Source organism: Fistularia commersonii, chromosome 30 (genome assembly GCF_037954325.1).
Source record: "Fistularia commersonii isolate RoL2024-O1a breed Wild chromosome 30, RoL_Fcom_v1.0, whole genome shotgun sequence".
Classification (NCBI taxonomy): Eukaryota; Metazoa; Chordata; class Actinopteri; order Syngnathiformes; family Fistulariidae; genus Fistularia; species Fistularia commersonii.
The window spans coordinates 3,286,702-3,298,197 of record NC_141313.1 but is presented as its reverse complement, the minus strand read 5'-3'; the positions used below and the strand labels follow the sequence as shown (position 1 = coordinate 3,298,197).

The 11,496-nt window shown below is 47.4% G+C and overlaps 1 long non-coding RNA gene across 1 annotated transcript; it reads right to left on the bottom strand.

The window, feature by feature from the left end:
• Window positions 1-805: 805 nt before the first annotated feature.
• On the bottom strand, window positions 806-10,950 carry LOC147216124 (uncharacterized). The gene is made up of 2 exons (XR_015109186.1): window positions 10,652-10,950; window positions 806-1,318 (listed from the first exon to the last, which is right to left on the bottom strand). It is a non-coding gene; the product is annotated as an uncharacterized LOC147216124 (long non-coding RNA).
• Between the last annotated feature and the right edge of the window lie 546 nt (window positions 10,951-11,496).

Below are 11,496 nucleotides of genomic sequence, written 5' to 3'. Positions count from 1 at the left end.
ACTGTGAGGAGGAAGAGTTTTAATGGGTCGCATTAACTGCAGTGCAAACATTTGCATAGTACAAAGTTACAACAACCTGAGCTCGTCTACAAATGAATCTAATGCAAAGAAAATACAAAAAAATCACAATACTTCCCCTAATCGTTCTCTCTAAGAGCACACATTCACAAATTCTCTCTCACACAAAGGAAATAAACTTTCAGACAGTAAAACACTCCAAATAATAAATGTCCACTTTCAAACGTCATAACATGTAAAGGAAGATTCGTCATTTTACACACACAGAAACCCAGTCAGTGCATTTCAGTGTAAACTTAACAGATCCTCAGTGCAAACACAGTTTGTGCAAAATTTACAATTTTGTTGCATAGATTAAAAGAAAGTAAAATGTGTCTGGACATCAAAACAGCACTTCCTGTGGTGACGACAGGCGTGCAGTAGAAAAAAAAAATCTAAGCGTCTTTTTTTTTTTTTTTCTTCTTTTTAAATACGGGAAACCATGTGGCTTTCACCGAAAACCGTTTTCCAAGGTCAAACGTTAATTTGATGGGTGATGGTGAGATTTCGACAAATAGACTCTCGAGTCTGTGAGTCATCAGCGCTCGAGAGAACGTGCGCGTCGCTCTGCCACGAGCACAGCGGTAAATGTTCCCACTCATCCGGTGACACAGTCCTGATTAGCGATCCACTCTTCAAACCTCCACACGTGAGACATATTCAACAGCAACAATAAGTGAACTAAATACTACATAGAAATATTTCATTATCATAGAGAGAAGACTTGTAAAAGAAAATCAAAATAGAATTTTTATTTTTTTTTTGTGAAAGATAAAAACCTATCTAAGCACTGGCCAAATGAATATTACTAATATCTATAATAAACACATAGACTTACGTACACAGGTTACGTGTTTGTGTGCGCGTGTGCACATGTGAGTGACCTAGATGGAAATCTAGTGCAGATGTTTCCTGAACAGCTGTGCTGAGCATATCCCGAGAACACAATGTACACGGCAACCGCGCGCAGGCGTGCACGAATCCATCTCCTTGGTGCTGCAGCGTCACCCTGCTCCGGACCTCCGCCCGCGGCGAGTCTTCTTGATATTTCTGCTACAGCGGTCGAACGTCCTCGTCACGGGATCCCGGGCCTGGCTTCGCGCCATCGTGCTCTTCTTTCCTCCAACATCGCCTGGCGATGTATAAACCGGCTGTTGGTTGAGGAAGGCGACCCCCGTTTTCACCCGGAGTCGGGGTCCGAGGGCCAAACTGTGCGGAGCCAAAGTCAGGTGACGCCTGGATCCCGTGGTGTTCACACACCCTAGAGGAAGAGAGCGGCATTTAAAGGAAATTCTGCGGCGGTGCAAGTCGACAATGCATTTACAGCTAGTTTTTAAAATCACTTCTGAATTATTGGCGATCCTCGGATTCTCTTGTTTGTGGCGTCAGAGGAGCTCCCGCGGGGATTTGACACCGGCCCGGAGACCGGGGAGCAGAATGACCGCATCAACACAGCACTTTAGCGTAACTTGTGCACATGTTGGTGAAAACAGAATGGAAATTAAATATACACGTGCCCACATTCGTTTGCAAAGAGAGGAATTTTCCACTGAGCAGCTTTTGAGCACGAACGGACCTGAAGTGCTCGAGGCGCCTTGTGCTGTAAGACCACACTCACTATGTAGTAATAACAGGCAACAAACTCTCAACCCAGCCCGACAAGGAAAAAAAAAAAAGACAATGTCCCAAAATATTTAGCTATGTTTTACAGTTTGGGGCCTCTCCTTTCCTCTGTCCTCCTCCTCCCTGTTCTCCTCTCCTCTGTCCTCCTCCTCTCCATCATTGTCTGAAACTGTTTTTTCCCACGCTTTATTTTTCTCCATCCTGTTTGCAGCCAAGTAGGAGGGGGAGGTGTGTGCATGTGTGAATATCAGTGTGTGTGTGTGTGTGTGTATGGGGGGGGGGGGGCCCTGATTGGGTCGCCATGGAAACCCCACACTGGCATCCCCCTGATTGGAGTATGTGCTGGCTAATTATGCAGCGCATATGCTTAAAAAAAACAATAAAGTAGGACGTATTGAAATGCAGAGCCAAGCATGGCATGGTGTGGGATTAACAAATGAGCCCAACGCAGCTTCTGAAGACAGACACCTCGGTTACATCTTACCGTTTACAGACTACACGCAGTGTCACTTTTCTCATATTTGTTCTTAAAATACAATACCAATGTCATATTTAAGACACTTGAATATTACAAAAAAAGAACAAGAAATTATTCACTCCTGATTTTTTTTTTTTTTTGATTCAATATGGATTCAATGTTTCCTCCGCTCCTCCTGCTCGGTGCGTCGGTGCGATTATTATTTCACATCTTTTCCAATTTGTATGTTCTGATTAAGTCAAACGTAACAGCAAAGCTTGCAGAACTAAATACGGAATCAAGAGCAGCATGCTAATGGCAGGCGTCTGAGCCCTGGCATGACTGACAGAGTGTGTGTGTGTGTGTGTGCTGATGGTGGGACTGTGTGAAAGAAACCGGTGGGGTAGGGGGTTTGTGTATGTGTGTGTGAGAAGGAGGGTTACGTTAACAATGGCCGGCATTGTTTACCAATCTCCCTCGTCCATTAATCAGGACGATCCAGCTCTAATTGGCGTTTTGGTTAAGCTGGTCTCCAGACCCCTGCTCCCTCCACTGGCCTAAATAATGGCGTTACGCCACAAGTGCCGCCACACATTGGGGAGGACAATGTGCTGCTTGTCTGAAGGCCCAAGAAGGGATCCCCACCCTCTCTTTCTCTCCTCTTTTCTCAACGCCCCCTGCACCCCCTAAAATAAACCTCACACAGAAACACAAAGAAGACCTCTCACTATTGAGATCTCACTGTCGCAGGCTGCCTCTCCTTGTCTGTCTGCCCCCTTTCCTCTCCCCCCCCCCCCCTTTCACTCGCCCACCATACTTTTTTTTTTTTTTTTCCTCCCTTCTCCCTTCCGAGGGTCCCTTGTTTTCTGGCAAATCGGGGTGGAAGCTGCGCATTCAATAGTCGGGTCAGAAACCACGCGGAATGAAGTCATCTCCTTCATATTCCCCGCTAAATGGCTACTTTTCATATGGAAAATAAAAAAAAAAAAACAAACTCAAAAGTTTATTTTCACACCAGCTGTAGGATTACATCGGTTTGACTTTTCTTTCCCGATCTCTTTCAGATCGATAAAAAAAAAAATGCTTGTAAAGATCAGAGTGAGGCGGGACGGGTCGGTTTTTAATTCAACAACAACAAAACTAAATGTGACAAGGAAATAACTCCATTATCAAGCCATCGTTTCCAATTAAATCTCCATCCCCGGACTTTTGCCGCAGCCGAAATGCCAGTGAAGTCAAGGATTCGTTGTAATATAATAATAATAATAATAGTATCCATATGGCAACGCTTTTCCCTCTCCGAGCCAAATGGGAGGGAAGTGCGTTTCAAATGTGAGAAAAGTTGCAGATTTACGACGGCCGCCGCGTTGCTAATTATGGCTCCTCGCGAATGTGCGTGATCGCAAAGGTGTCTGTCTTTTCCGCATCACACGGAGCCGTCCTCACCAAACGTGGCGCGTGCAGAAATAATGCCGCTGCTGCAAATTATAACTCTGTAATTAAAAAAAAAAAAAAAGCTTGGGGTAATTTAATTAATGTTGCAGAACCCCCCCCCCTCCCTCCACGCGCGTCAGCCTGAAAGTCATTTTCAGAGCGTTTCGGATCCCACCAACACCACCACCCCCCAAAATGGTGGCTAGTCAGAGACTGCAGCGAGGCGGCGGGCGCGGCGAAAGTGACGCAGGGACCACAGCTGCCCTTAAAAATGCCAGCTTGCAGAGACTCAAAAGCCCAGTGGTTCTCCCCGCGTCTCATCCCTTCCCCGCCGTCTCTCGGGGCGATCTCCACAATTAACACACTGGCGGTAATTAACAGTGTCTTGAGGCGACCAATGGCGCGGAAAGGATCGGGGCCAACATGGAGCGGGGGGAAGGTGGTTTATCCACGTTCCCTTTCTTCAGCTGCCATTTTGTGCCAGTCTTACACCTAAGATGGTGACTGTGACTTGCTGTGTGGGAGAGGAGCACAAACTGGCAAGGGAGGGGTCGGTGAAGAGGAGGATTATGGGATTGAAGAGGGAGTCTCTTATTTTCATTCTTCTAGTTGGTGCAACGCTGAACGGTTATCAAGACAGGGGGAAGAGGTGGAGAGAGTGAAAGAAGCGTGATTGTCAGATTGCTGCCCTACATGTACCACACACACAAAGACACACACAAACACTCGCATCCCCGAATGAAGGAATAAAGTGTTGATACAATGTGGGGGCGCGTTAAACAACACCCCCTTTTTACACAAACACGCTCTGTTTGGGTTTAAAAAAAAAACAAAAAACATGTAATTTACATGTGCTTTATATACGCCACACACGTATTAACAAACACTCACTATGTGCCCATGCATGAACACACACACACACACACACACACACACACACACACAAAAACAACCAACGCAGCCGTTCTCATGGTATGGTCTGCCCCTGAGCATGCAAATGACATTCATTATGCAAATGCATACAAATCAGAACCAACCATCTGAGAATCCAAGCTGGGAAAAAAAAACAAAAACTCAAAAGAATAAAATGAAATGAATGAGCATGAAAAAGAAAGGAGAAGCATGTTGGGACGTTTGCATGCGGAAAGTACAACCTCGGCTGAAAGTGCCAGAAGGTGCGTTTAGGCAACAGGACAGTGGATGGAACTGAATTCTTTAGGGCACAAATCCTTTGTCCTTCACACAAAAAGGTGGAAAAAACGTAAAATCCCGGTAAAGGTGTCAAACGTGGCCGGTTGATAGGTTTCATATCCGCTCGCGGGATGAAAAGGAAACCCATCTCAGAAGTTTCTGGATGAATCCTATTTGAATGGCTTAACAGATGTAGGTTTTTTTTTTTTTTGTCTGGCTCAGCCTAGTGTTAGAGGTTTGTGAGGGGAAGCCTCCTGTAAGCGTGTTATAAAGGATGGGATGGGAAACGGAGGTCCCCCCCTCCTCCACCTCCTCTCTGTCCCACCGATGCCACACCGTCTCCTTTTCTGGGGACAAAGTCTATTGAAATCTTTTGGCACGGAGGCAGAGGATCTGCGGCGGCCCTGGGTCCGAGACGCTCCCGACGATGGCAAAGTGCCGCTAATTGCCTCTTGTGGCTGTTCTTTGTTTAGTTTCACCTCTCTCCGGCTGCCTCTTTTGCAGGACGCTCGCTCGAGAATCCCGGAGGAGCCGCGTTTGCCCTCGTTTTCCGAAAAGAAAACTAACCCAAAAATCATCAGCGTCATCTTATATAAAAAAAAAAAAAAAAAAAAAAAATTAAAAAAAAAAAACAGCTGATGAAGCTACTGGCTGTTAATTGGTTATTAATTTCAGTATTTAAGTGGATAAAACCCTGAAGGTTCCTGGGACCGGAATAATTCTCCCCTCCCTTGCCTCCAAGTTGCAAATGACGTGATTTAGTAGGTGTTTAAACACATGGGGCCCGAGCTTGTGGTCCACACCTCGTCCGATGGCGACGGCAGCAAACAGCGGCTTCCTGCCAGCCGAAACCAAAAACTCAGCTAATTACAAGGCATCGCTGGAATAAAAAAAAAAAAAAAAGAAGCTAATTAGTGTGTATATGTGTGTGTGCGTGTGTTTACGAGACGGGGAAAGAAAGAACCGGCACCTCGTAATTAAATCTTTGTCTTGAGGAAACAAAAACCCGCGGAGGCTCTTTTACCCGCCGATTCTGATTCATGAAACAAATGTAGCTGCTTTTACATGATTTGCTTCTTTCTTTCTCTCTTTCTTTATTTATTTATTAATGAAATAAATAAAACACAAAGGTGAAGATGTGAGTTTCCCCGCTCCGGAGCTACGCGGGGCCTCTGAGCTCAACACTGTAAACCTTTTAGGGCGCAAATTAACCCCGAAAAAGCAGTTTCTGCGGGGTGTGAATTCAAGTAAATCCACAGCCTCAATGCAGATGTTTGGTCAAGCAGATTAAAATTAACCCTGAGGACAAACCGGGTGGCACCACACACACACACACACACACACAAACACACACACACACTGGAGCTGCTTGAATTTAGTATGGTCTGTATGTTTTCCTGAAAAAAAAACAAACAAAAAAAAACATCTCAGCAGAGGTTAGAGGTCACAACCAGACTATCTCACGTCGGCGAAGAAGGGCGACATTCAGCTCGAACCGCACGTGAAGGAAAAAAGAATGGATGTTTTTTCTGTATGGGTTTTTTTTTTCTTCTCTTTTTAAATTGAGAACTATTTCCCATCCACCTCCGACAAGAGCTGTTCTTAATCTTGTTTGAAGTAATTGGCTGGAGCACCACAGTGGCAAAAAGAAGCACTGCAGGAATTCACAACACAGCTTTAAAACACATACAGCCATTAAAATACAATACAGCCAAAAAGTACAAAATATTAAAGCTACACTCCTAATTTACACCGATATCATGCAAGCTTGTTTGAATTTATTTATTTTCTTATTACCATTGATTTAATAGCCGCGCACTGTTCATTCTGGGTGTGGTGTTTTTTTTTTTGTTTTTTTGTTTTTTTGAAGGGAGAAGACGATCCGTTCGTCCAGCAGTAAATACCCTGCCATCCGAGTTTCATCTCTAATTATCTGTACGGTCATTAGCGCACATCAGATGCTGCATGAGACCCCCCCCCCTCCTCCATCTCCCCTCCCGCGCCGCCGCCGCCATCCCACTCTCTCTTTCCAACGGCCCCTTATGTAACACGTCGTACCTCCACGCCATCGTTTGCAGCTTCCGCCTCTCGCTCCCGTTGTCCTTCCTTCTGCTGTGCAGGCGTGTAATGGGATTCTTGTTACTTTCGGTTATCTAGCTTTATGAAGAATGTACGTCACTCATACAGCTAGATAACCAAAGATAACAGACAACCCCTCAGGCCTGAAAACACAGCGTGCTGCCAGCGACACACACACACACACACACACACACTGGAGTACACCTGCAAACACAAAATGGCCAAAAGTGTGTTCAGGAGCAAAATTGGCCAAACAAAGCACAAGCGCTTCTTCATATACGTTTGCGATGTAAATGCAGAGGACTTATGACACAGTCCTTAAAATATAAGGAGTAAAAAAATGACCGAAAAGAAGCCTGCGTGGGATGAGATGAAAAACAAGCCAGACTAAAAGATCCACATGGGAAACTGCCGGGGAAAACACATTTTCCGAGCTATTAAGTGTTTCTGTTTGACTGAAATGTGAATGAGCTCTTCCAGGATTTCAAAGCAAAACAAGGCATCAGAGTGGACCGTTAATGAACTAAAGACAACAGCCTATAAAAGCCTTTACGAGGGCATCGGAGGCTGCCGGGGCTAAACGGCACTGGAGGGAATCATCCACACAAACTCCCCTGTAAAAATATTACTGCTGAGTATAAACGGTGGGGGGGGGAAAAAAAAAAAAAAAAGCCCACGTAGAAACACACATCCTCACGCGCCGGTGTGTGCGGAGCCCACTCCGGACACCGGTGTGAGAATCCCACTCCGACCGGTCACCTTCCTTCAGCCACCTTCATCCCAAGCCTCGGAAAAATTCCCCAAACTGTGAGCGTCGCTCTTGAACCCGAGCAGCTTAAGCACTCCTCACTTTACCTTGGGTTTACAATCCCAGCGTCACACACACACACACACACACACACACACACACACCATACACAATGGCCCTGTTTTAAAGGGTTTAGGAAAACTAATAAGCTTTACTACATTTACAAAACCTGAATATTTGCCTTTAATATGAATATTGGAAGTGTATGTATTAGTCACACTCTACTCAAAGACTTTAATTTAGCTTTAGGAGATATTTGTGTGATACAATTTATCTGATATTTTGATTGACTATTTTTTGACACATTTATTCTGAGATTTTTTTATGAAATATACAGATTTTTTTTTTAAATCAGTGTATTCGAAAATATTTTTATTTATTTTTATTTTTTTAGAAAAGACAAGCAGCGTGGGGGGGGTGACGTCAGAGCTTCCGCTGTCTATGAACGTGTTATAACAGCGAGGTGTGACGTCCAATTAACACACACACTCACACTCACACACACACAAGGAGGTGCTGCGATGGAGACGATATTCAAACAATAAGGTGGTGAAATTCGCGCTGCTGTAACGTGTGAAATAAAAAAAATGTTAAAAATAGAATTACAGGTACAGAAAAAGGAAAAATAATAATTTCCCCGTCATTTGTTCACTTCCAGAATGTTCGCAAAGGGAACAGTTTAGTAGATATGCGAAGGCCGTGGATCAATCGCACCCACTGTGTGTGTGTGTGTGTGTGTGTGTGTGTGCGCGCGCGCGCGCGCGTGTGTGTGTGTGTGTGTGTGTGTGTGCGTATTCGCTACGTATATATTATATTTCTCCACGTGTGTGTCCTGCAGGCCGTTCACAACCGTCAGCGTTGACATTTTGTACAAAGTGTGTTCGCCCACGCCGCGGCCCCGACTATCACCCGCACCCTCACCCACGTCACGGCCGTGAAAACCCCGTGATTTCGTTCGCACCTCATCCACGAGCTGTGACCACCAAGTAGTGGACCGATCCCACGCAAACGCGCCGGGTTTAAGTCTTTCTCTAGAAGAGGTCTTTCTTCATCAATCTATTTTACCTATTTTATCATAACAACCCGAATGATAATTATTATTATTATTATTATTATTATTATTGTTATTATTAAAATCCGCAACACGAGCGTAAAATAATACACAGGCCCTGCGATGCGCGCAGTGACCCCCGGGGTCCGCGTACGTGTGTGTGTGTGTGTGTGTGTGTGTGTGTGTGTGTGTGTGTGTGTGTGTGTGTGTGTGTGTGTGTGTGGAGGGGGGATTCAACGCGTTTTCCTTGAACGTAACATGACAAGCGACACAGTGAGATGTTCTACTTTAATAGATTACCGGGACCATAAAAAGGGTGGATGGAGGGAGAGATGGAGGGATGGAGGGATGGAGAGAGGGAGGGGTGGATGGAGGGATGGAGGGATGGAGGGGGGCGCTGCTGTAAATGCTGCAAAATACGAGCGGAACAGTCGAGTCCACAAAAGGATCTCGAAAGGATTTAAAAATGATTTCCAGGAGTAATCAATTAGTTCCACACAGCGTGTTGCTACTGCGCGCCGTGCGTGTGCGTGCACGTGCATGTGCGTGTGTGTGTGTGTGTGTGTGTGTGTTGCAGTACAGTAGCACCCTGTGTAAACTAGGCTTGTCATTGGCCCGCGTGGAATTTAATCATTCGCAAAGGTGGATTGAGACGCGTCACGTTCACCTGGAAGGAGGAGCGCTTAGGTGTGTGTGTGTGTGTGTGTTTAATAGAATAAATTTAAGTTCGTATACTGACACACCTGTGTGTGTGTGTGTGTGTTTGAACCTGCAGCTCCTCCAGCTCTGCCCCCTCCTGATCCCCAACCCATCATCATTCTCAGCTCCACACTGCGAGACCGTGGACTCCAGCGGGCGAGGTCGGTCCACGCCGCGTGGAACGTGTGTGCCAAATTGCCTGCTACTCCAGGTGGCCTTCACTCTGCACCTCCAACCTCCCAACACCTCCACCGGACCGGTGCGTCCACCTTCTCCCGCACTTTCCCCGCATTTACAAACAAAACAAACAATAAAAAAAAAAACAATATTATGTAATTCCTCAACCAGAGATTAGACCGTGTCCATACATGCGTTAGACGAAGATCCAAATTGCTCTCCCGCAGATTAAGCGGGCCTTATGTAAGAGCTTCCCCTCCACGGGCACATAATCCCGGGCTCCACACGCACGCAAAACAGCCTTTCATACAATAATCACCTTTTTTTTTTTTTTTTTACATGCTTTCCCCTCGTTTAGAGCTTTTTAGCCCGTAATCTGCTGACAGCCACAACACAACTCAACACAACACAACACAACGTGTGCAGGGTGGAGGGTTCGCACCGCCCGAGGCCACGACGCGACGTGATTTCGTGGCGTGTACAAGTGCAAACGTCGTGGATATCTGCAATAGGAGGGGGGAGTTCGTGTGATGGCCCCGTGGATTCCAATGTGCGTTCGTGAAATAATCTGGGAAGTGGGATTAAAACGCAATCCGGTAGTTTGAGAAAGGGTCAAAACGTGTCAGTGGGCGTGGGAGCTGTGGAAGCCTTGGGGGGAGGAGGGAGGGGGGGGTCTCTCCTCCCGTGGTCACACAAGGGATGCACGTTAGAGGGTGTACGCGTGGAGAGACATCCCCCTCCCACGCAAAAACTCCCACGGCGGACTAACTCAACCGGACTTTGGAGTCATAAAAGGAAGCAATGAAAAGTGGGCTGCACCCACGAGTGGGGCTGACGCCGCGGAGGCTGCGTGTGACAGGATGCCCCGCGCTGTGGACGCATCGCACCGCCCGTGGAAACACACACCGGGCTTGGGGTGGGATGGAGGGGGGTGCAGCCGCTCGGCCTTTGAATCCACACTCCCCCCCCCCCTCCCTACCCACGGAGCACACGGCGAGATCTGTTGCTCCTCCTTTGTCTCAACTCGGCGTGGAAAAGATGCGGGAACGAAACAAAAAACCGCGGGTGTTCTTACCGTGTCCGTGCGGGATGCTGCGGAGCGGGCTGCACCGTGGGGCCCGCCGGTGCAGGGCGTGCGGGGGAGCCGTGGGTTGTTTTTTTTTTTTTCAGGGGTGGGCTTCATCCGTGGCGCATCGCGACGTCCCACCGGTTCCGTCCATTCCCCAACGGGTTCCGTCGTGCGTGTTTTTTCTCCCCGCGCCTCTCGTCACATGGCCGCCCTCCACGTCCTCCCCCCCCCACTCCCCCCACCTTCCACGCCGCGCGGGGGAGCCGGGGGCGTCCGATCTCATCCGCCGTTCGTCTCCAAGTGGCTTTAACATCTCATTTGTCCAAAATCATATACGCCGTCCAAGCCCCGCCCCCCCGCGCCGACCAGTGAGGTAAAACGTTCCCACCCTCCGTGGGGGGGCTCATATTATGCAAGGCGGGCGATGTCATTCTAATGAGGGCCGTGGGGAGGATGCTCCCACGCCCCCCCCCCCCTTCCTCCACACCCCACAGCAGACGCAGGCAGGCCGTGCACGGCGTTGGCGTCACCCCAACATCTTGAGACCCTCAACCGTATTCCTGCAACACGTGTTTGCGTGGAGGGGGGGGGGGCGTGGGGTGGGTGTGTCTTATTCCCGGAGCCACCTTAAGCCCACGGACCCTTTATTTAAAAAAAAAAAAAAAAAAAAAGAGTCAATCTTGGCTGCATCGTGGAAACGTGCAGATTTTTGCGTCTGCGTGGGGGAAAAAAAAGCGCAAAACAAAACCATGCGGGGAGATGTTTTGCGCTCGCAGCTGACAGGCTGCTGCTGCTTGCGTGGGGGTGGGGTTTGACTAATTATCATGATAATCAGAAACCCTTTCATTCAC